Below are 23517 nucleotides of genomic sequence, written 5' to 3' on the forward strand. Positions count from 1 at the left end.
GTCACCATTTCTCGCACATGTATCAAACAAAATCTTTGTATGACACTCTAACAGCCGCATTTGTTGCTTAGCAACATGAACTTAAATATGGTCTTAGACTACAGCAGTTTCGCAGTTCTCTACCCACATGCTCCGACCTTGAAAATTAACTCCGAATGAACGTATTCTAGTATATTTTGCACTCACAATAATTTCTTAGTCAGGGGCAAATTGTGTAATGTGGTTGGTGAAAGCTAAGTATGGATTGCACTGACACAAACCCCGACTTGGCAGACTGAATATATACTAGGGGGAGTTGGAATATAAGTTTCCCCCGTCGACTGTGGGCAGAGTTGTGTGATATGAGCGAAAGACGACACTGCAGGTGAATGAGCATGTGTATGACACTGATACACCATTGGGTAGAGGTCGACAGTGATCAAGCAGATGGTGCTGTCACAGTGCCTGTGCAAAGTGGAGGCCAGCCGCTCAGTCTTTTCCTGGAGCTATGGAGAGAAGGTGCGTTTTGGAGTCATGGTCAAAGGCAGAAGTGACAGCTGTATCTGCTATGAATGGGCACTTGGAGAATCAGGCATAGAAATTCATAACCGCCTTGTTGAGGTGTGTGGGTCAGGTGTGATGTCGAGGCAAATGGTGCGGAGATGGTGCCAGCAATTCAGTGATGGAAGTCAGCAAGTGCAGGACATACCGATCACTGGATGGACGCGCACGGCCTCTACAGATGCAAGTGGCAGGAAGGTGGATGACATGATTAAAGCAAACCGGCATATCACCAGCGATGCAGTAGATGCACAACATGGAATCGGACATGAGCGAGCTCACAAGATCATCTACGACATTCTTCGATAGAGGAAGGTGTCAGCATGATGGGTGCCCCGCCAGCTGACCCCGGCACGCATGGAACAACGAATGGCGTTCAGCCTGGACAGCTCATGCATTACCATGAATCTGGCAATGACCTTCTGTTTCGGATTGTAATGGAGAATGAAACGTGAGTCCACCATTACACGCCCGAATTGAAGGCCGCATCCATGGAGTGGAAACGTCCGACATCACCTGTCCGAAAGAAGTTCAAAAGCACTATGTCTGCAGGTAAAGTGCTACTCACCATTTTCTGGGACGCCAAAGGAGTTTTGCTGCTGGACTTTCTGGAGGATGCAACCGTTAATGGTGCTCCGTACTGAGCCACTCTGTCGAAATTGAAAGAGGTGATTCGGAAATAGCGGCCTGGCCTTCTCAGATCTAGCGTTCTGGTGTTGGATGACAATGCTAGTTGACACACGGCGACAGCAACGCAAAACCATATTGCAACTCTTGGTGTGGAGCGCTTATACAGGGTGTTTCAAAAATGACCGGTATATTTGAAACGGCAATAAAAACTAAACGAGCAGCGATAGAAATACACTGTTTGTTGCAATATGCTTGGGACAACAGTACATTTTCAGGCAGACAAACTTTCGAAATTACAGTAGTTACAATTTTCAACAACAGATGGCGCTGCGGTCTGGGAAACTCTATAGTACGATATTTTCCACATATTCACCATGCGTAGCAATAATATGGCGTAGTCTCTGAATGAAATTACCCGAAACCTTTGACAACGTGTCTGGCGGAATGGCTTCACATGCAGATGAGATGTACTGCTTCAGCTGTTCAATTGTTTCTGGATTCTAGCGGTACACCTGGTCTTTCAAGTGTCCCCACAGAAAGAAGTCACAGGGGTTCATGTCTGGCGAATAGGGAGGCCAATCCACGCCGACTCCTGTATGTTTCGGATAGCCCAAAGCAATCACACGATCATCGAAATATTCATTCAGGAAATTAAAGACGTCGGCCGTGCGATGTGGCCGGGCACCATCTTGCATAAAACACGAGCTGTTCGCAGTGTCGTCTAAGGCAGTTTGTACCGCCACAAATTCACGAAGAATGTCCAGATAGCGTGATGCAGTAATCGTTTCGGATCTGAAAAATGGGCCAATGATTCCTTTGGAAGAAATGGCGGCCCAGACCAGTACTTTTTGAGGATGCAGGGACGATGAGACTGCAACATGGGGCTTTTCGGTTCCCCATATGCGCCAGTTCTGTTTATTGACGAAGCCGTCCAGGTAAAAATAAGCTTCGTCAGTAAACCAAATGCTGCCCACATGCATATCGCCGTCATCAATCCTGTGCACTATATCGTTAGCGAATGTCTCTCGTGCAGCAATGGTAGCGGCACTGAGGGGTTGCCGCGTTTGAATTTTGTATGGATAGAGGTGTAAACTCTGGCGCATGAGACGATACGTGGACGTTGGCGTCATTTGGACCGCAGCTGCAACACGGCGAACGGAAACCCGAGGCCGCTGTTGGATCACCTGCTGCACTAGCTGCGCGTTGCCCTCTGTGTTTGCCGTACGCGGTCGCCCTACCTTTCCAGCACGTTCATCCGTCACGTTCCCAGTCCGTTGAAATTTTTAAAACAGATCCTTTATTGTATCGCTTTTCGGTCCTTTGGTTACATTAAACCTCCGTTGAAAACTTCGTCTTGTTGCAACAACACTGTGTTCTAGGCGGTGGAATTCCAACACCAGAAAAATCCTCTGTTCTAAGGAATAAACCATGTTGTCTACAGCACACTTGCACGTTGTGAACAGCACACGCTTACAGCAGAAAGACGACGTACAGAATGGCGCACCCACAGACTGCGTTGTCTTCTATATCTTTGACATCACTTGCAGCGCCATCTGTTGTTGAAAATTGTAACTATTGTAATTTCGAAAGTTTGTCTGCCTGAAAATGTACTGTTGTCCCAAGCATATTGCAACAAACGGTGTATTTCTATCGCTGCTCGTTTAGTTTTTATTGCCGTTTCAAATATACCGGTCATTTTTGAAACACCCTGTACCATTCGCCTTACAGTCCGGATCTCGCACCAAGTGACTGCCATCTGTTTCTTGCTTTGAAGAAGACTCTCAGCGGAAGGTGCTTTGGCAGCAATGCTGACGTCAAACAAGACGTTCAATGCTTCTTCCATATGCAACACCCTGATTTTTTCAGGAAGGCTTTTTGAAGCTTATAAAGCGGTATGACAAATATCTCAATGTACTTGGAAATTATGTAGAAAAAAAAAGATATGTCTTATCTTTAATGTCTCACTCTCTTTTTTTTCCTTTCACACACAACTCTGACCACAGTCGACAGGAGAAACTTGTTTTCCAACTCCCCCACGTATATAAAAGACGCCACTCTGTGTTGGCTGGATTTACAGGTATCGAAAATACCAAAAGGTTTCGTGGATGTGGTGAAACCGATAAACCGAAATGACTCTAGGGCTTTTTTAAATTGTAGTTACATCCTTTATTCATCGACAAATATGTAATGGCGAGAGGCTTTTTTGCAGTGCGGAAACGACACCCAGCTGGTGTAAGTGTGGATGTATCATAATTTTTTATACACCTATAACTGATCGTCAGAAATGTTATGCTGCAGCTTGAACATAAAGGTGCCTGGTTTATTTTCCGACATACGTTTGTGGGAAGTAATAAAACTACTATTCACATAAAAAAAATTACATATGTTTAGGAGTAATGGAAGAATAGATTGGACATGATGAATTGTGTTTTCAACGCACTCAGGAGTATATCTCAACATAAGTGGTGATAAATTCATTTCGTAAACAACTGGACAGTATAGCAATGCAAGTGTTCAACTGGACTTGCTATAGGAAACAAAGAGGACAGGCAATAGGGCTGTAACAATACATCTGCCGGTGCGGTATTCAATATCACATAGTGCCTGATTCCTGTCCTTCATAACGCTTCTTTGAGAGAATCTTGGAAAGATGCAGCACCTTCCAGAACCACTGATTCGAAAACTTTGTCTGATAATTTCCTAGGACTGAGGAGAATCGAGACATATAGCGGAGTGTAGGCATACCATAATTTTTTCAGGCCACGTACAGATATAAAAGATAACTGCACTGTTTGTGTAAAATATGTATATATTGCAGTGTAATGTCACTGTGGCATATGTTGTGGCATGACCAGATAAAATGAGTGTGTGTCCTATTGTGAGGGAGGAATAGATTCAGTGCATCAGTAACTGTGAGGGTATGAGAGAGAGTTTCACATGGAAAATTATGTGCACTATAGATACTTAGATTAGTTCCAGAACCACAGCCATCAAGAGGAGACATTACCTGTACATCGATCAGTGTCAAACTGCAGCAGCAATAATAATAATTAATGTAGTTACACTGGTAAATATGTTCCTGGTTCCCAATATTCTTGTGAGTCTTGTATGTATTTGATGATCTGTAAACAACTTTTTTCAGTGCAATGTGGCGATCTGTACAAAATAGTTTGGCACTGAAAGTCTCATCTGCAGAAAATAATGGCGAACAATTCACTCACACTGGCAGCAGCAACAGGGACGAACAGGCTGTCTCGTTAGGATTGCTAGGAAGAATGTAACATGTGTTATTGTGGGAAGCATTCCAAGAGATTTCTATAGCACATCCAGAGGGGGACTTGGCTGTTATTTATATAGACATGTTACATCTGTATAACACTGAGAACCTTTTAGCTGCTATGCAAACATCTCTCTTGCCACTGGACCTGCAGCTATGCGTCTTCGTGCCAGGAACAGTGCCTAGGTAGACGTATTTCGACTCGAATTGCTCAGGTGTCAAGTATGAAAGAGATGACACCACCTCATACCTGCAGTACCTGAACGGCCACCTGTGCATGTATCGTCTTCTCGTGGAGGTGGCCAGTGCACCCTGACTCCTGGTGGCGTGTGTGGTGTTTTTTACTAGCGGTCTTTTATTTAAACTATATTCCATCGATATTACCAACCAATATTTTGCTGCAAATTAAAAAAAATTCCCCACACATTTGAAGAATATTGAATTAATTAATTTGCATTATTTTTTATATCAACGTGGTGTTAGCAGTACAATAGTTAAAGGGGGTTAAAGGGCTGTATGTGTGAGTGGGTGACATGGAGCAGAGCAGTAGGCTAAATGCAGAACACTAAGTCAATTTGCATAAATTTTATGTAAATTGCAGTAAAATAGTTTAAGGGGGTGGGTGACAAAGAAGAATGCGCCAGAAATGGCGTTCAAAAGCATGTGAAATTCGAAAAGTGTATCAGGATATGGTGGGAGGACATACCTAATTACTTAATTTGGTATGAAAACCCGTATAATGGTTTAAAGAAATGGGGTGACATGGAAAACCACTTAACAGAACAATAGGATAAGTGCCAACAAAGGGCCGAACATTGGGTTAAGATACACAGAGTACAGTGCCAAACATTATGTTCGAAAAATGGTTCAAATGGCTCTGAGCACTATGGGACATAACGTCTGAGGTCATCAGTCCCCTAGAACTTAGAACTACTTAAACCTAACTAACCTAAGGACATCAGACACATCCATGCCCGAGGCAGGATTCGAACCTGCGACTGTAGCGGTCACGCGCCGAACATTAGGTTTTGCAACATGTTTGCCCCATGTAATTACTTCTTACAAGACCTACATGTTTCCAAACAGCAGATAATGATGATCAAGAGAAATCCAACCCCCACAGACTGAATTTATTATAAATAAAAAATATAGCTTTGAATTTCTTGTTATGAGATCCTTCCTCTCCACCACAGAGCCACCAATTTCCAGGTCGAGGGGTGGTTGCGTGGGTGGGGATGTGCTGGTGGGGGTGGTGATCGATTTCCTGAAAAGTTATTTAAATAAATAAATAAACTATATTCCATACACTGCCTTGAATCCTCTAAATTGTTTAAATAAACAATATTCCATACATTGTCTAAATTGTTTAAACAATATTCCATACACAGCAATCGATTTCTGGACGAATTCTTTAACTAAATGAATATACTATGTTCCATACACTGCCATAAATAATGAAATAATAATCTATACATTGTCTAAAGTGTTTAAACAACATTCCACACATTGCAACAAAATTCCCTCCAAATGACTGATCAACTGAGTCTTTTTCCCGCCAGTTTCCAAGAGGGAGGATGGGAGAGGAGGGGGTTTACCAGTGGGTGTGGTTAAATAATTGATCAATTTAATTAAGTAGTCAATCAAATAAATAAGAGTGAGAGGGGCTATTCCAATAACTCTGATCTGAATGTGTACCTGTAGCATCTAGGCAGGAGGTTTCCTTACTGGGGGAGGGGGAGAGTGAGAGGGTAGGGAAGCAGTAGGTTAACTGTGTGTGTGAAATCTTATGGGACTCAACTGCTAAGGTCATCAGTCCCTAAGCTTACGCACTACTTAACCTAAATTAGCCTAAGGACAAACACACACACACCCATGCCCGAGGGAGGACTCGAACCTCCGCTGGGACCAGCTGCACAATCCACGACTGCAGCGCCTTAGACCGATCAGCTAATCCTGCCACTCAGCTAATCCTGCATGGCCAGTAGGTTAAGCCGCGTCCGGCCATCCTGATTTAGGTTTTCCGTGATTTCCCTAAATCGCTCCAGGCAAATGCCGGGATGGTTCCTTTGACAGGGCACGGCCGACTTCCTTCCCCATCCTTCCCTAACCCTATGAGACCGATAACCTCGCTGTTTGGTCTCTTCCCCCAAACAACCAACCAACCAACCAGTAGGTTAAGTGACTGTCAATCAAAAGAAAGAATCCTTTTAGCAGAATAATAGGTTAAGTACCTGTCAATCAAAGGAGAACAATAGGTTATGAGCCTGTCAATCAAAGGAGAACAATAGGTTTGTCCCTGACTGCATACCTGTCCCTGATGTAGACAACATGCACTAACAAATTGCTCCAGAATAAAGCTTGTTCCACTACTACCCTCAGAACCACTTTCTGGTAACAGATTATCAGTACATTGATGTAACATCCGATAAACCAGTGATGTCCGATCTCTGAAGAATACGTCTACACTGCACGTGAATCGGAAGTGAAGCCTGTCAAACAGGGCATAGGAACAAGCATGCTGATGTTGCTACAAAAACAGTCGGCCAAGGTATGCCTTCCTTCATCTACTTTATGGACACCATAGCTGCGATTTTTTACCGAAGTGGACTGTTTTTTTTTAACGATCTACATAGATGAATCACCAGCAGCAATAGAACGGTAGGTATGATATAATTTTTCAGTGTAAAATTACTGATCATATGACAAAATATGACTAAGAACAAATCGACGCTAGATTATGCCCCTGAGTTCCTACGACCATTAGTGTGAATGGCTACCTTATTCAAAACTCAGCGTCTTCAGGACACGACCATCAGACAGAATATGTGCGTTTTCCTGTCAAGCCTTTCTTTCATTATCCATGTGCAAGCTAAGGCAAAGAGAGAGGACACTCATAGTGGACATTTCAAAATGGCTCTGAGCACTATGGGACTCAACTGCTGCGGTCATAAGTCCCCTAGAACTTAGAACTACTTAAACCTAACTAACCTAAGGACAGCACACAACACCCAGCCATCACGAGGCAGAGAAAATCCCTGACCCCGCCGGGAATCGAACCCGGGAACCCGGGCGTGGGAAGCGAGAACGCTACCGCAATAGTGGACATTTGCTTCAGGGTCTAAAGATATTCCTGTTGACCACCATGAAATGTCACTCACTAGCTTTTGCTAGCATTCGCAGAGAACAATGCCAGATGTCAGAATGTGTGTGACCCCTGCTATCTCGTTATAAGGGAAGTTACATCAACAGTCAGTCAGATAACAATGTCGCAATATTTCTTGTCAACACAGCATTAACGTCAGAGAAACTGCCAGTGATCCTCAAATTTGAGACACATGAAGCCAAAACGAATAAATATCCTACGATTTATACAAGCTGAAGGCTTACACGGGCCCCTGACTGCCATAAGGAGCTGGAATGTGAGTTTCAAAAAAAGACGAAAAAACGTATTTTGCAAAGAAAGCTTGTGATAGGTTTGGCCGAAACGATCTAGCGGCGGTTTTTTGTCAATGGCTAAGTGCTCGACTGTAGATCAAAAGGTCGGGAGATTGATTCCCGGCCAGTAGTACAATTTTTGGTTCTCGTTTAGAACTCTCTCACCTCTATGTCTGTTAACCCTAGATTACGAAACCCTCTTAAAATTTACGATTACAGTAGGGTATAAAAGAGGATATTCTGTACTTAATTTGGTATGTAACATATCACCGCAGATCTAATATCTGTAATTAACTAATGCATGACCTATGATCTTCTTTGAATAAAATGTGGAGTAGTAAATTTTTCGACGGTTTAGTAGCAATGTAACATTTTCACCCTTTAGTGTTAGGGTTAATGTGAAAAACACCAAGCTGCTCCGTGGTTCAGAATCCACATCAAGTTGCAGGTCCTAAGTCCCTTTGTAACTGAACGAGTAAGTCAGAAAGCGGCAAGAGCTCTGACTGAACCATGCCTACCAGTGCAATGTGATGTCGCGACCAACATTCGGATTGACAATTTTACTTTACCGTCGTGAACACATAACTACTATTTCTGTGTTGACGCACAAAAATTTTTACTGTAGACAGAAAAGATGCAGTTATCTTACACTGTAAAAGGAAATAAAAATTTGGATTTTACACGTGAAAATGACAACTGAGATCTGCAGCTAGACACTATCTCGCTAATGCTTCCTCTGGCACCACGGAGAACTGTCACTGATAGCCCCTTAAGCCGACGGCACATGGACCGTTCATTCGAACTTCAACGCTGAACATGCCGAGTTCCTGACATCATAACGTGAAAAAACACGTTGGCGAGTCTTTCAGAACGTGCGGAGCGATACATAGCATGGTATATATTCTGATCGTGCTTTTGAACGCAGACCAGTAAGATGGAAGAACGTCATCTGCATCACATGGCGCCATCTCTCTTCAGTACGGAGCCGCGAGACGCCAATTAGCTTTCAGTTGAAGCTTGTATGTATACAGGGTGTTCCATTGATCGTGACCGGGCCAAATATCTCACGAAATAAGCGTCAAACGAAAAAACTGCAAAGAACGAAACTTGTATAGCTCGAAGGGGGAAACCAGATGGAGCTATGGTTGGCCCCTTAGATGACGCTGCCATAGGTCAAACGGATATCAACTGCGTTTTTCTAAACAGGAACCACCATTTTTTATTACATGTTCGTGTAGTTTTAGTTGGACCACTTTTATCGCTTTGTGATAGATGGCGCTGTAATAGTCACAAACATATAAGTACGTGGTATCACGTAACATTCCGCCAGTGCGGACGGTCTTTGCTTCATGATACATTACGTGTTAAAATGGACCGTTTACCAATTGCGGAAAAGGTCGATATCGTGTTTATGTATGGCTATTGTGATCAAAATGCCCAACGGGTGTGTGCTATGTATGCTGCTCGGTATCCTGAACGACATCTTCCAAGTGCCCTGACCGCTCGACAGGTAGTTACGTTATTTAAGGAAACAGGAAGTGTTCAGCCACATGTGAAACATAAACCACGTCCTGCAACAAATGGTGATGCCCAAGTATGTGTTTTAGCTGCTGTCGCGGCTAATCCGCACATGAGTAGCAGACAAATTGCGCGAGAACCGGGAAACTCAAGAACGTCGGTGTCGAGAATGCTACATCAACATCGATTGCACCCATACCATATTTCTATGCACCAGGAATTGCATGACGATGACTTTGAACGTCGTATACAGTTCTGACACTGGGCACAAGAGAAATTACGGGACGATGACAGATTTTTTGCACGCGTTCTATTTAGCGACGAAGCGTCATTCGCCAACAGCGGTAACGTAAACCGGCATAATATGCACTATCGGGCAACGGAAAATCCACTATGGCTGCGACAAGTGGAACATCAGCGACCTTGGCGGGTTAATGTTTGGTGCGGCATTATGGGAGGAAAGATAACTAGCCCCCATTTTATCGACGGCAATTTAAATGATGAAATGTATCCTGATTTCCTACATAATGTTCTGCCGATGTTATTACAAGATGTTTCACTGCATGACAGAATGGCGATGTACTTCCAACATGATGGATGTCCGGCACATAGTTCGCGTGCGGTTGAAGCGGTACTGAACAGCATATTTCATGACAGGTGGATTGGTCGTCGAAGCACCATACCATGGCCTGCACGTTCACCGGATCTGACGTCCCCGGATTTCTTCTGTGAGGAAAGTTGAAGGATATTTGCTATCGTGGTCCACCGACAACGCCTGACAACATGCGTCAGCGCATTGTCAATGCATGTGCAAACATTACGGAAGGAGAACTACTCGCTGTTGAGAGGAATGTCGTTACACGTATTGCCGAATGCATTGAGGTTGACGGACATCATTTTGAGCATTTATTGCATTAATGTGGTATTTACAGGTAATCACGCTGTAACAGCAAGCGTTCTCAGAAATAATAAGCTCATAAAGGTACATGTATCACATGGGAACAACCGAAATAAAATGTTCAAACGTACCTACGTTCTGTATTTTAATTTCAAAAAACCTACCTTTACCAACTGTTAGTCTAAAATTGTGAGCCATATGTTTGTGACTATTACAGCGTCATCTATCACAAAGCGAAGAAAGTGGTCCCACTAAAACATTCATATTTCTTTACGTACTACACGAATATGCAATATTAAATGGGGGTTTGTATTAAAAAAAACACAGTTGATATCCGTTTGACCCATGGCAGCGCCATCTAGGGGGCCAACCATAGCGCCATCTGGTTTCCCCCTTCAAGCTAGACATTTTCGTTCTTTTTATTCCTTTGACGCTTATTTCGTGAGATACTTGGCCCGGTAACTATCAGTGGACCACCCTGTATATGCCATTTCTAAGCTCCAGCGAATTGAGGATCGCTCGAAAATTGAGGAGCGAGTTTGTTCCATTGGCTTACTCTACAAAACAGCTTGAACAGCATGCAGTGAGGTACTTTACACTTTCTTGTTTCAATTTTTGTATTTCACATTTTTAAAGATTCTGCTACTGATCAGGAACAATGGTAAAATAAGAATGACCATAGGGTTTTACTAAAAAGTGGGAATGGTGAAATAAATTTTATTTTATGAGATCTATTATAAATTCTTATTGCACTGTTTGCTATGGAACTTTTATAAGCCAGTGTCCTTATTGGCTGGACGCGATACTTCTGAGCCAGTGTCCTTATTGGCTGGGCACGATACTTCTCTTTTCGTGGACATTGAAGTTTTTATCTACGTATTGTACAGGCAGAGTAACATCGCTAGCATATGAACAAGGGAGGACATGAGCTTTTTAATACAGCTAACGTAGGAATTTTACGTCAGCCCATTTCGTAAAGAGTGTGATATGCGAGTGAGATACAGCAGACAACTGTCGCTGGAGCGCGCTGAGTTCGCGTGAACCACGTTGAGGCCCACGTACCGTGCGTGTAGGTCGCACCGTTCCTGATCTTTCAGCTGCGCGCTGAACTCGGTAGCCTGCACGTTGACATTGGACGGCACGGTCCGTGAGCAGTGTGCACGGTCCGTGTTTGGATACAGCCGCCCCCTGGATTTTGGAGCACCGCCGGGCCGAGCATACTGGCCAGTGCGCCTGGACCGGTTCGGGGCCCCTCGGCTTTCTCGCGCTGGGGACGGCCACCGGCTCCTCCACAACAAACCACTTTCCTGTCTCTCCTCGGCTTTCGCCCTTGACCCCTTTCTTTTCCAGATATAACAGCTTCTCGTTATGAATTACTGTTTATACCCAATGGACTTCAGCCACAGGTAGTAGCAAACAAACAAGCAACTACAAATATGAAATATTAGAAATCGTGGAAAATTCTATCTTTCTCTTGATTTGTCTGTCACTTTCTATCCTCTCTCTGCCTCTCTCTCTCTCTCTCTCTCTCTCTCTCTCTCTCTCTCTCTCACACACACACACACATATATCAATTTCCATGTATTCTCTATGATTACACTTCTATGTGAACACATTGACACCTCAGTAAAGTTTTGATATTATCAACGTTTTTGTTCTTTTATTGAACCATGAATGCCTTTATAGAACATCATCATTAAGGATCTTCCTTCTGTCGGATCCCAGTGTCATCCTCTCTGCAACTACTTTATATGCATATAAAAAAGAGCGAATGTTAATGATGTTGCAAAATATACGATCTCTTTATGTACTGCCAGCGTTTTCCCCAGGCTTCACCCGCTTCCCATATGTCATATATTCCAAAACGACACATCATCATCATCATCATCATCATCATCATCATCATGATTTAAGACTGATTCTGCCTTTCAGTGTTCAGTCTGGAGCATAGTCCCCCTTATAAAATTCCTCAATGATCCCCTATTCAGTGTTAACATTGGTGCCTCTTCTGATGTTAAGCCTATTACTTCCAAATCATTCTTAACCGAATCCAGGTACCTTCTCCTTGGTCTACCCCGACTCCTCCTACCCTCTATTGCTGAACCCACGAGTCTCTTGGGTAACCTTGCTTCTCCCATGCGCGTAACATGACCCCACCATCCAATCCTTTTTCGCCCTGACTGCTATATCTATAGAGTTCATTCCCAGTTTTTTTTTTATTTCCTCATTGTGCACACCCTCCTGCCATTGTTCCCATCTACTAGTACCTGCAATCATCCTAGCTACTTTCATATCCGTAACCTCAACCTGAATCCACCCAGCTTTCGCTCCCATACAACAAAGTTGGTCGAAAGATTGAACGGTACACAGATAACTTAGTCTTGGTACTGACTTCCTTCTTCCAGAAGAGAGTAGATCGTAGCTGAGCGCTCACTGCATTAGCTTTGCTACACCTCGCTTCCAGTTCTTTCACTATGTTGCCATCCTGTGAGAATATGCATCCTAAATACTTGAAACCATCCATCTTTTCTTTGTTCCTCATATTTGGCAATCAATCCGTTTATATCTCTTTCCCACTCACATTACTTTCGTTTTGGAGATGCTAATCTTCATACCAAAGTCCTTACATTTGTGATCTAGCTCTGAAATATTACTTTGCAAACATTCAATCGAATCTGCCGTCACAACTAAGTTATCCGCATATGCGAGACTGCTTATTTTGTGTTCACATATCTTAATCTCACCCAGCCAGTCTATTGTTTTCAACATATGATCCATAAATAATACGAACAACAGTGGAGACAGGTTGCAGCCTTGTCTTACCCCTGAAACTACTCTGAACCATGAACTCAATTTACCGTCAACTCTAACTGCTGCCTGACTATCTATGTAAAGACCTTTAATTGCTTGCAAAAGTTTGCCTCCTATTCCATAATCTCGTAGAACAGACAATAACTTCCTCCTAGGAACCCGGTCATATGCCTTTTCTAGATCTATAAAGTATAGATACAATTCCCTGTTCCACTCATAACACTTCTCCATTATTTGCCGTAAGCTAAAGATCTGGTCCTGACAACCTCTAAGAGGCCTAAACCAACACTGATTTTCATCCAGTTTGTCCTCAACTAATACTCGCACTTTCCTTTCAACAATACCTTAAGAAGATTTTACCCACAACGCTGATTAAAGGGATACCTCTGTATTTTTTACAATCTTTTCTGTTTCCGTGATTAAAGATTGGTGTGATTACTGCTTTCGTCCATAGTAAGAAAAAAATTTTCTAGATGGAAAGTTAATAATAGTAAAGCGGACATCTGACTACTACAAGCAGCCGTCTCCAGAGCACCTCTCCTACGTGAGCGGGGTCAACTTCGTATTTTTGAATGGGAACCCCGTGTGCCCAGTTTTATTGCATATTCGGATTCTGTGCCAAAAAAATGCTTAAGGTTTACTCAAAACATTGTTTTTCATTGGTGATAGAATGGTGCTTTACTCGACAAATATCAAGTGTGTCTGTTTTTGCAATTAAGAACCGACATTTTATTTACACTGTAAATGTAAGCCTTCGAGTTCTAAAGTTGATGCTGATATTCATATCGTACTTCGTGTTGAAAATATGATTGAACAGTACAAATAATACGGCTAGACATTGACATTTCTGGCAAGTAAGCTACTTGTGTGGTAACGTAGTTTTCTTTTTCCTACGGGATTGATTGTGGTGAGTTCCGAACCTTGGGAAGGCTTGATTTGGGTGACCGCCCTCGAACTCCGCCATCAGGGTAAATGATTGCGGTATGTGTTCCCCTCCAAACTCCGTAACTCTCGCGCTGGCCGCCACGCGGCTACCGACGAAATACATACCACAACCATTGTAATAAGGAGAAATGTCCATGAAGTGATAATGAGAGACGCGTCTCGCATGGGCATTCACCGAAATCAACCACACGTGTGGTTGCCTCTTCAATGGTGAGAGGTAAGCTGACTCATCCAAATCAAGCACCCCAACGGTGTTAGGCAAAGCAATCACCGATATCAAGCAACCCAGTGGGAACAGAAAACTATTACGTCCGCTTCGTCGTTCCTGGATCAAGCTAAACGTAATTTCTAAATAGACATTGAAACGGTAAGCCATATTGTACTGTAAAATTAAATTTGCGGCACTAAAATATATGTCGACACGATATACATCGTAAGTGAAATGTAGACTCGAATGCTTCAGTTCTTAACTGCAAAAGCAGGCTCATTTGCTATTCGTTTATTGCAGTGCCATCTACCACGAATGAGAAACAAAGGTTTGAGTAAACTGTACGTATCTTTTGGCGTTTGTTGTTGTTGTGGTCTTCAGTCCTGAGACTGGTTTGATGTAGCTCTCCATGCTACTCTAGCCTGTGCAAGCTTCTTCATCTCCCAGTACCTACTGCAACCTACATCCTTCTGAGTCTGCTTAGTGTATTCATTCCTAGTTTCCCTCTACGATTTTTACCCTCCACACTGCACTCTGATACTAAATTGGTGATCCCTTGATGCCTCAGAACGTGTCCTAGCAACCCATCCTTTCTTCTAGTCCAGTTGTGCCACAAATTTCTCTTCTCCCCAATTCTATTCAATATCTCCTCATCTACCCATCTAATCTTCAGTATTCTTCTGTAGCACCACATTTCGAAAGCTTCTATTCTCTTCATGTTTCACTTGCATACATGGCTACACTCCATGCAAATACTTTCAGAAACGACTTCCTGAAACTTAAATTTATACTCGATGTTAACAAATTTCTCTTCTTCAGAAACGCTTTCGTTGCCATTGCCAGTCTACATTTTATATCCTCTCAACTTCGACCATCATCACGTATTTTGCTCCCCAAATAGCAAAACTCCTTTACTACTTTAAGTGTCTCATTTTCTAATCTAATTCCCTCAGCATAACCTGACTTAATTCGACTACATTCCATTATCCTCGTTTTGCTTTTGTTGATGTTAATCTTATTCCCTCCTTTCCAGACACTGGTCATTCCGTTCAACTGCTCTTCCCAGTCCTTTGCTGTCTCTGACAGAATTACAATGTCATCGGCGAACCTCAAAGTTTTTATTTCTTTTCCATGGATTTTAATACCCACACCGAATTTTTCTTTTGTTTCCTTTACTGCTTGCTCAATATACAGATTGAATCACATCGGGGAGAGGCTACAACCCTGTCTCACTCCCTTCCCAACCGCTGCTTCCCTTTCACGCCCCTCGACTCTTATAACTGCCATCTGGTTTCTGTACAAATTGTAAATAGCCTTTCGCTCCCTGTATTTTACCCCTGCCACCTTTAGAATTTGAAAGAGAGTATTCCAGTCAACATTGTCAAAAGCTTTCTCTAAGTCTACAAATGCTAGAAACGTAGGTTTGCCTTTCCTTAATCTATTTTCTAAGATAAGTCGTAGGGTCAGTATTGCCTCACGTGTTCCAACATTTTTACGGAATCCAAACCGATCTTCCCCGAGGTCTGCTTCTACCAGTTTTTCCATTCGTCTGTAAAGAAAACGCGTTAGTATTTTGCAGCTGTGACTTATTAAACTGATTGTTCGGTAAATTTCACATGTGTCAACACCTGCTATCTTTGGGATTAGAATTATTTTATTCTTCTTGAAGTCTTGGAGTATTTCGCCCGTCTCATACATCTGGCTCACCATATGGTAGAGTTTTGTCAGGACTGGCTCTCCCAAGGCCGTCAGTAGTTCTAATGGAATGTTGTCTACTCCCGGGGTCTTGTTTCGACTCAGGTCTTTCAGTGCTCTGTCAAACTCTTCACGCAGTATCGTATCTCCCATTTCATCTTCATCTACATCCTCTTCCATTTCCATAATATTGTCCTTAAGTACATCGCCCTTGTATAGACCCTCTATATACTTCTTCCACCTTTCTGCTTTCCTTTCTTTGCTTAGAACTGGGTTTCCATCTGAGCTCTTGATATTCATACAAGTAGCTCTCTTTTCTCCAAAAGTCCGTAGGCAGTATCTATCTTACCCCTAGTGAGATAAGCCTCTAACGCCTTACATTTGTCCTCTAGCCATCCCTGCTTAGCAATTTTGCACTTCCTATCGATCTCATTTTTGAGACGTTTGTTCATTTTTGCCTGCTTCATTTATTGCGTTTTTATATTTTCTTTCATCAATTAAATTCAATATTTCTTCTGTTACCCAAGGATTTCTACTAGCCCTCGTCTTTTTACCTACTTGATCGTCTGCTGCCTTCACTACTTCATCCCTCAGAGCTACCCATTCGTCTTCTACTGTATTTCTTTCCCCCATTCCTGTCAATTGTTCCCTTATGCTCTTCCTGAAACTCTCTACAACCTCTGGTTCTTTCAGTTTATCCAGGTCCCATCTCCTTAAATTCCCACCTTTTTGCAGTTTCTTCAGTTTTAATCTACAGGTCATAACCAATAGATTGTGGTCAGAGTCCACATCTGCCCCTGGAAATGACTTACAATTAAAAACCTGGTTCCGAAATCTCTGTCTTACCATTATATAATCTATCTGATACCTTCTAGTATTTCCAGGATTCTTCCATGTGTACAACCTTCTTTTATGATTCTTGAACCAAGTGTCAGCTATGATTAAGTTATGCTGTGTGCAAAATTCTACCAGACGGCTTCCTCTTTCATTTCTTACCCCCAATCCATATTCACCTACTATGTTTCCTTCTCTTCCTTTTCCTACTATCGAATTCCAGTTGCCCATGACTATTAAATTTTGTCTCCCTTCACTACCTGAATATTTATTTTATCTCATCATACATTTCATCAATTTCTTCATCATCTGCAGAGCTAGTTAGCATATAAACTTGTACTACTGTAGTAGGCATGGGCTTCGTGTCTATCTTGGCCACAATAATGCGTTCACTGTGCTGTTTGTAGTAGCTTACCCGCAATCCTATTATTTTATTCATTATTAAACCTACGCCTGCATTACCCCTATTTGATTTTGTACCTATAACCCTGTATTCACCTGACCAAAAGTCTTGTTCCTCTTGCCACCTAACTTCACTAATTCCCACTATATCTAACTTTAACCTATCCATTTCCCTTTCTAAATTTTCTAACCTACCTGCCCGATTAAGGGATCTGACATTGCACGCTCCGATCCGTAGAACGCCAGTTTTCTTTCTGCTAATAATGACGTCCTCTTGAGTAGTCCCCGCCCGGAGATCCGAAAGGGGGACTATTTTACTTCCGGAATATTTTACCCAAGAGGACGCCATCATCATTTAATCATACAGTAAAGCTGCATGCCCTCGGGAAGAATTACGGCTGTAGTTTCCTCTTGCTTTCAAACGTTCGCAGTACGAGCACAGCAAGGCCGTTTTGGTCAGTGTTACAAGGCCAGATCAGTCAATCATCCAGACTGTTGCCCCTGAAACTACTGAAAAGGCTGCTGCTCCTCTTCAGAAACCACACGTTTGTCTGGTCTCTCAACAGATACCCTTCCGTTGTGGTTGCACCTACGGTAGGGCCAACTGTATCGCTGAGACACGCAAGCCTCCCCACCAACGGCAAGGTCCACGGTTCCTGGGGCGGGGGGAGGGGGGGGGGCGTAGAATCCGAATATGCAATAAAAATGTGGGCAGGGGATTCCCATTACAAAATACGAAATTGAGCCCCCCCCCCCCCCCACGCAGGAGAGGTGGTGAGGAGGTGGCTGGTTGTAGTAGTCACATGTTCCCATTTGAAAAACTAGGTTGACCCCTCCCACGCTGAAGGAACAATTAGGAGGTGGCCAGTTGCAGCATAAACGTGTCCCCCCTTCAGTAATAATAACTTTTCACGTAGAAATTTTCTTTCGCACGATGCTTCGTTTTTAAGATAAGTAATTGTCTCAATTTGAAACAAATACACTCTATAGTCGACATACATTTGACATATTTCACACATATTTTATCTGCATCTTAAGCCAGATGCAAGACAACTTTGACATAAGACGCCTCTGTCAGATAACGAAGTTAACAAAAGATGAACGAGATGAAAGTCAACGATACAACATTGTAAGTTCTGGCAATTACTGAGCTCAAAGATTACTCACAGAATGAAAAAAAAAAAAGCACTAATACGCTAGAAATATCGTGTTAAGATGTCACGAAAGGTTGTGAATAATTACGTAGTCTGAAGTAAATGCAGACGTATTTGCACGAGCTGCATGAAGGATACATTTTCACAGTAAACTGTTCTGCAGTTTGCAGTTCGCTGAACACGTCGTGAGGCGACGCGGGGGATACATGAGATAGCTTGCGTTGTGTGGGAGCCCTTATCTTGCACTACAGCAAGGCCGGTACTGAGAAGGCCGCAAATCCGTTGACAAATGATGCGTCATCGTTTTGTATGAACGAAGTAGCAGGCACTGCGTCAGCAGCGTTCAGCGACCTCTCTTCCCGCACCTGAAGATGACTGCGCGAAACCGCGACTTCGGCGCGCCTTGCTCGCTGAACTTCCACCGCGCGGAGTCGCACCTTGTCCAAGTACACAGCGCGCAGCTGCAGCCAGGTCCAGCCAATGAGGGAGCAAATGCCACAGCGTGTCTCAGGTTTCACTCATTATAGACACATGCCTCGAAGTAATACACTGACAAAAGAGGAAAAAGGACAACCAGACGTCTTGACAGGCGTCCTTTAGATCTGGAGGTACATACTCTGACCTGTTGCATAAGTCCTTCCTCTTCTCCCATAAAGTATTCATCAAGTCATAATATAAAATGGCAAGTTCATTGATACAAAAGTAAAAGAACGAAAAAAGAAAAAAAAAACTATGAACTCTGTAAGCATTCATATGTATTGTACAGAATCAAAGGGGCTCGCACTCGTAACACTGATAGACTTGCTTATTTTACATGTCTGTGGGAGAACAACGCCGGCTGGCTTACATAAAACTAAAAGACAACCACAGTTAATTTCCTACGAATAACCACGTATTCCCAAGACTTGAGTGTCAGTTCAGTACTAACATTGTAACAGATAATACTTCAAGAAAGGATTATCTCCTGCTCTGGATTGCACTGTAACTTTCGTGTCGAACTACTTGTCTGTGTAACGAACGCTGAAAACTTGGACGGGTTACTCCTGTAACCGAAATTGCAGATCTGAAGATGGTTTTTTGAGGAACTGAAACCGGTCGTGTGAATAAAAGTTTTATGCAATCAAGACGGATTACAAGTAACATTGTAAAATCAGTGATTGCCGTTATCCTATCAGACATTATGTCTGTTTTCGCAAAATTAGTAAAGCTTCATCACCAAACGGACGTCAGACGAACAAGGGTGCGAATAAGCAATATTCCTTCAGTCACGTTCCAGAAATTAAACATCACTGAAAAACATTACAAAGTCGAATGCTTATTTTTATTTCGCAGAGAGGAAAATGCAATATGAATACAAAACCTTACGCGTTTCTCTGGAGGACACCACCTTGTAGAAGCACTGTCCCTGCGGACAGAGAGGCTTGCATGTTTGCAAGAGGCTGAGAACTATGCCGGCGGTAGTGTCTCCAGATACTCAAACCAATGGGTGATGCGATCCATGCCGAGGGGTGCCTGACACATAGAAAAATGTGTCATCAATGGGGTCTCAGGGATACTGGGCGAGCTAGTAATTAGTCTTGTACCCCTTGAGGTTTCCTGGTGTCGACCGAACAGATCAACATTTCTCGTGGGATCAAAATGGAAAACACGGTAAAAGAAACAAGAACTGAGGGACATGAGATATAAAACACCCAAGCATCGCGGTTGAAACCGATGGAAGCTATTTCCGCAATTGTATCGCGCGCTAGGCCAGTCCAAGAAGTGTAAACTGTTACTGAGAAGCTAGACTATGTCAAGATGAAATACTTGTCTAGGACTCAGAGAAGGGTTCTCCTAAAACAAAAAAAGAAAAAGGAAGAGGAGGAAGGTAAAGAATGACTTGTTAGACAGAAATAAAGGGAACAAAAACTTCTTGAACTTAAGAACTCTGAAAACCGTCACCAAGTGAAGGAGGTAGTCAGACTTCCTCCACCTCTAAGATAGGGAATAAGAGAACAAGGGAGGAGTTTAAAACTCCCACTTCTCAGGATAAACGGATCCAGAAAAAGGCGAGGTAGGAAACAAGGAAACAGACCTACAGTACTGTAATCTCGATTTTCATCAAGACGGGTTTCCAACAGAGACATCCACTGGTATGGGAAGACTGGGGTGGCTTAAGCAAATGGTGCCCCAAATATTTCCATAAGAGGAGACGAGGATAGCGGCTGAGCCCTTGAAGATCGCAAAGGTATCAATGTGCGTACTAAAACTTATTATGGATAATCCTCTAAAGAGTCTGTTGGACAAAATAAGGGTGCAGAACCAGAAGATCTCGACAAAGGATTGGAGAGTAATCAAACGGTTGACCAAACTCTTATAGTCGAAGCCGGCGAAAAATCCCTGACGGTAATCTGTGAACAGGACCTGAAATTGTACTGACTATTCTCGCAGGTTGCCGTCAGAATAACGAAAGACATCAGAAGCAACCATGGCGGCAAGCTGGAGGCTGCAAGTGTTACAAATAAACCTTCAACACAGTAAAGGGGCAAATGCTGCTTTGAGGCGTCTTCTTGAAAAACAGGAAGTAGACCTGGCCCTATCTGTATAAAGGGGACGTTTCAGGTCTCGAAGGAACGTATTTTATGCTGGAAATCTAAAGAATTCCAAAACAGGCATTTATATTAAGAATGGAATTTCATTCATGCCAATGGCGGACTTTTGTTCCAGCGACTTAGTGATCATCAAAATGAAGCGACGTGCGGACTTAAGCATGAGGGAAATTGCTTTGACCCCAGCCTACCTTCCTTACGAGGGCAGCTGTCTTACTTCCCAGAAGATGAGGAGACTGGAAACAGCTGCTTACAGTGGAATGAACAACTGCTGTTGGGTTGTGATGCCAATGCCCACAACATGGCTTGGGGAAGCAGCGACAACAAAAGCAGAGAACACCTACACGAATTTCTACTAGAAAAAAATTTGGAAAACTTGAGAAGGGAACCTACCTTCAGGAACAGAAGAAGGAAAGAAGTGACTGACATAACTGTCGGGTCCACTCTAATAGGTAGTTATGTCAAACAATGGCATGTGGCGATGGGGTCATCCTTGTCTGACCACATGTATATTAAATTTGAGGTTGAAATGGGAAAACAGGTTGTGACTCAATAGAAAGTCAGTAGTTCGGAAAGGATCCCAGTGGATTTTGAGGAAATGGCAAATGCATTGATGTCTGCCATTACGACCCCACCTTTAGAGAACTGCCCAATCTCCAGAAAGTGCACAAACAGAAATGTATCTTGGTGGAACAATAATCTGAAAGTGCAAAGGAAGCAGGTACGAAGACTGTTCAACATTGCAAGAAATAAAGGACAATACGCAAAATATCGGGAGGCCCTGCTCGAATACAACACAGCGATCAAAGAAGCGAAGCTATCTTCCTGCAAGGTATCCTCAGAGGAAGTGGAAGGTATAACTAGTTACGACAGACTTCGTAGAAGCCTCAGTAGAATACCAACTAATCTAGGAGGTACTTTAAGGAAGGAGTATGGTGAGTATACAAGGACAGCGAGTGAAACGCTGAATGGCTCCTCAAGATTCACTTCCCTGAATACACTCTGGCAGATAATACAGACCAGGAGTCAGTCATGAGGGACATTGGTCTATAGGTAATCAAAGGGAAAGCTGGCAATCCGCCAGAGAATGTGCTGATTTCAAATAAATACAGTGTGTTCTCAAGTCACCAAGTGCGGACGGTATCTTTACAGCTATCCTGCAACAAGCAGGAGAGCAAGTAATTACATATCTGTGTAGACCAGTGGTTCTCAAACTTTTTTCCTCGGGGGCCCCCCTTTCGCTAGAAAAAATAGGCCCGTCAGCCTATTGTTATTAGTAAAAATAGTCATATTTTATATTTTTTCCTTATTATGTTTACCAAACTCAATTTAAAAGGATTTTACGCCGTAGAAATCAAAAATAACATGACTTATCATAACGAAAATACGGAACAAATTTTTTATCTTCATCACATTTTCATTTACTCAGAAACTATGAAATGAACATTATTTATAATTCAGCAAACAAGAATTACTAGAGCAATAAAAATTTAAATTAAAAAGTTCACTTTGATGGATGAGCTTGCTATTGAGAACAAAATTCCTCAAGATGTGGAGGAATAGCAGAATGAGCCACTCGAAGTTCTTTGTTTACATTTAGCTTTGAATAATAGTTGACTTCAAAGCTGAAAAAGCTGAAAATCCAGTCTCACACAAGTATGTTGTTGCAAAAGGAATCAGGATCTTCACTGAATTTTGGCATAACGTTGGGAAGTCCTTGCTAATATGTACCTTAAACTCCAACAAAAACACTTATTAAATTTACTCTTCAGTGAAGATCACAAGTGACTTCAATAAGTTGTTCTTGCTCTTCTATATTTAGAAATGATGGTCCAGGAGCATTTATCAATAGCTTTTTAATCCAATCAAATTTATCAAAATCGTTGCTGAAATATTTCTCGAAGTGAACTTTTAAAATTTCAAGATGATGAAGAAAGCAAGCTTTTATCGCCATTGGAAGTATAGAATTATCTGTATCCTCTAACAGTGGCACTATAGTAGGGAAAATATCTAGTATGCCACACTCCATTCGGTTTCTCCACAGCTCTACATTTTTTTTTTTTTTTTTTTTTTTTATGAACGCCTTAACCTTTTCATTCCAAGATAGTACAGTTGCCTGATTACCTTGAAGTGAAGTGTTAAGAATATTTAGTTTCTAAAAAATATCATTAAGCCATTTAAAATAAAAAATCCATTGTTGAAACAGCCTGCCAAAGAGTGATGTCTCTCCTTAAAAAACAGAATACCTCATTCCTCAGTTCAAACGTGGTTTTCAATACTTTACCCCTTGAAGCCATCTCCTCACATAACACTTCAAGAAGCCTCGAATTTATAGATTTTGCCTTAATAAAATTAACCGTTTGCAGAACTTCATTATAGATTTTGCCTTAATAAAATTAACCGTTTGCAGAACTTCATGAAGGGGTGGACTAAGTTCTTTAGCGGCCAGTGTCTCTCGATGTATCATTCAGTGAGTCCATACAGCATCAGAAGCTACAACTTTAACCTTCGCTTGCAGTCCACCATGAATTCCAGACATTGAGCGAGTTCCGTCTGTGCATAGTCAAATGCACCTATTCCAT

Source organism: Schistocerca nitens, chromosome 2, assembly GCF_023898315.1.
Source record: "Schistocerca nitens isolate TAMUIC-IGC-003100 chromosome 2, iqSchNite1.1, whole genome shotgun sequence".
Lineage (NCBI taxonomy): Eukaryota > Metazoa > Arthropoda > Insecta > Orthoptera > Acrididae > Schistocerca > Schistocerca nitens.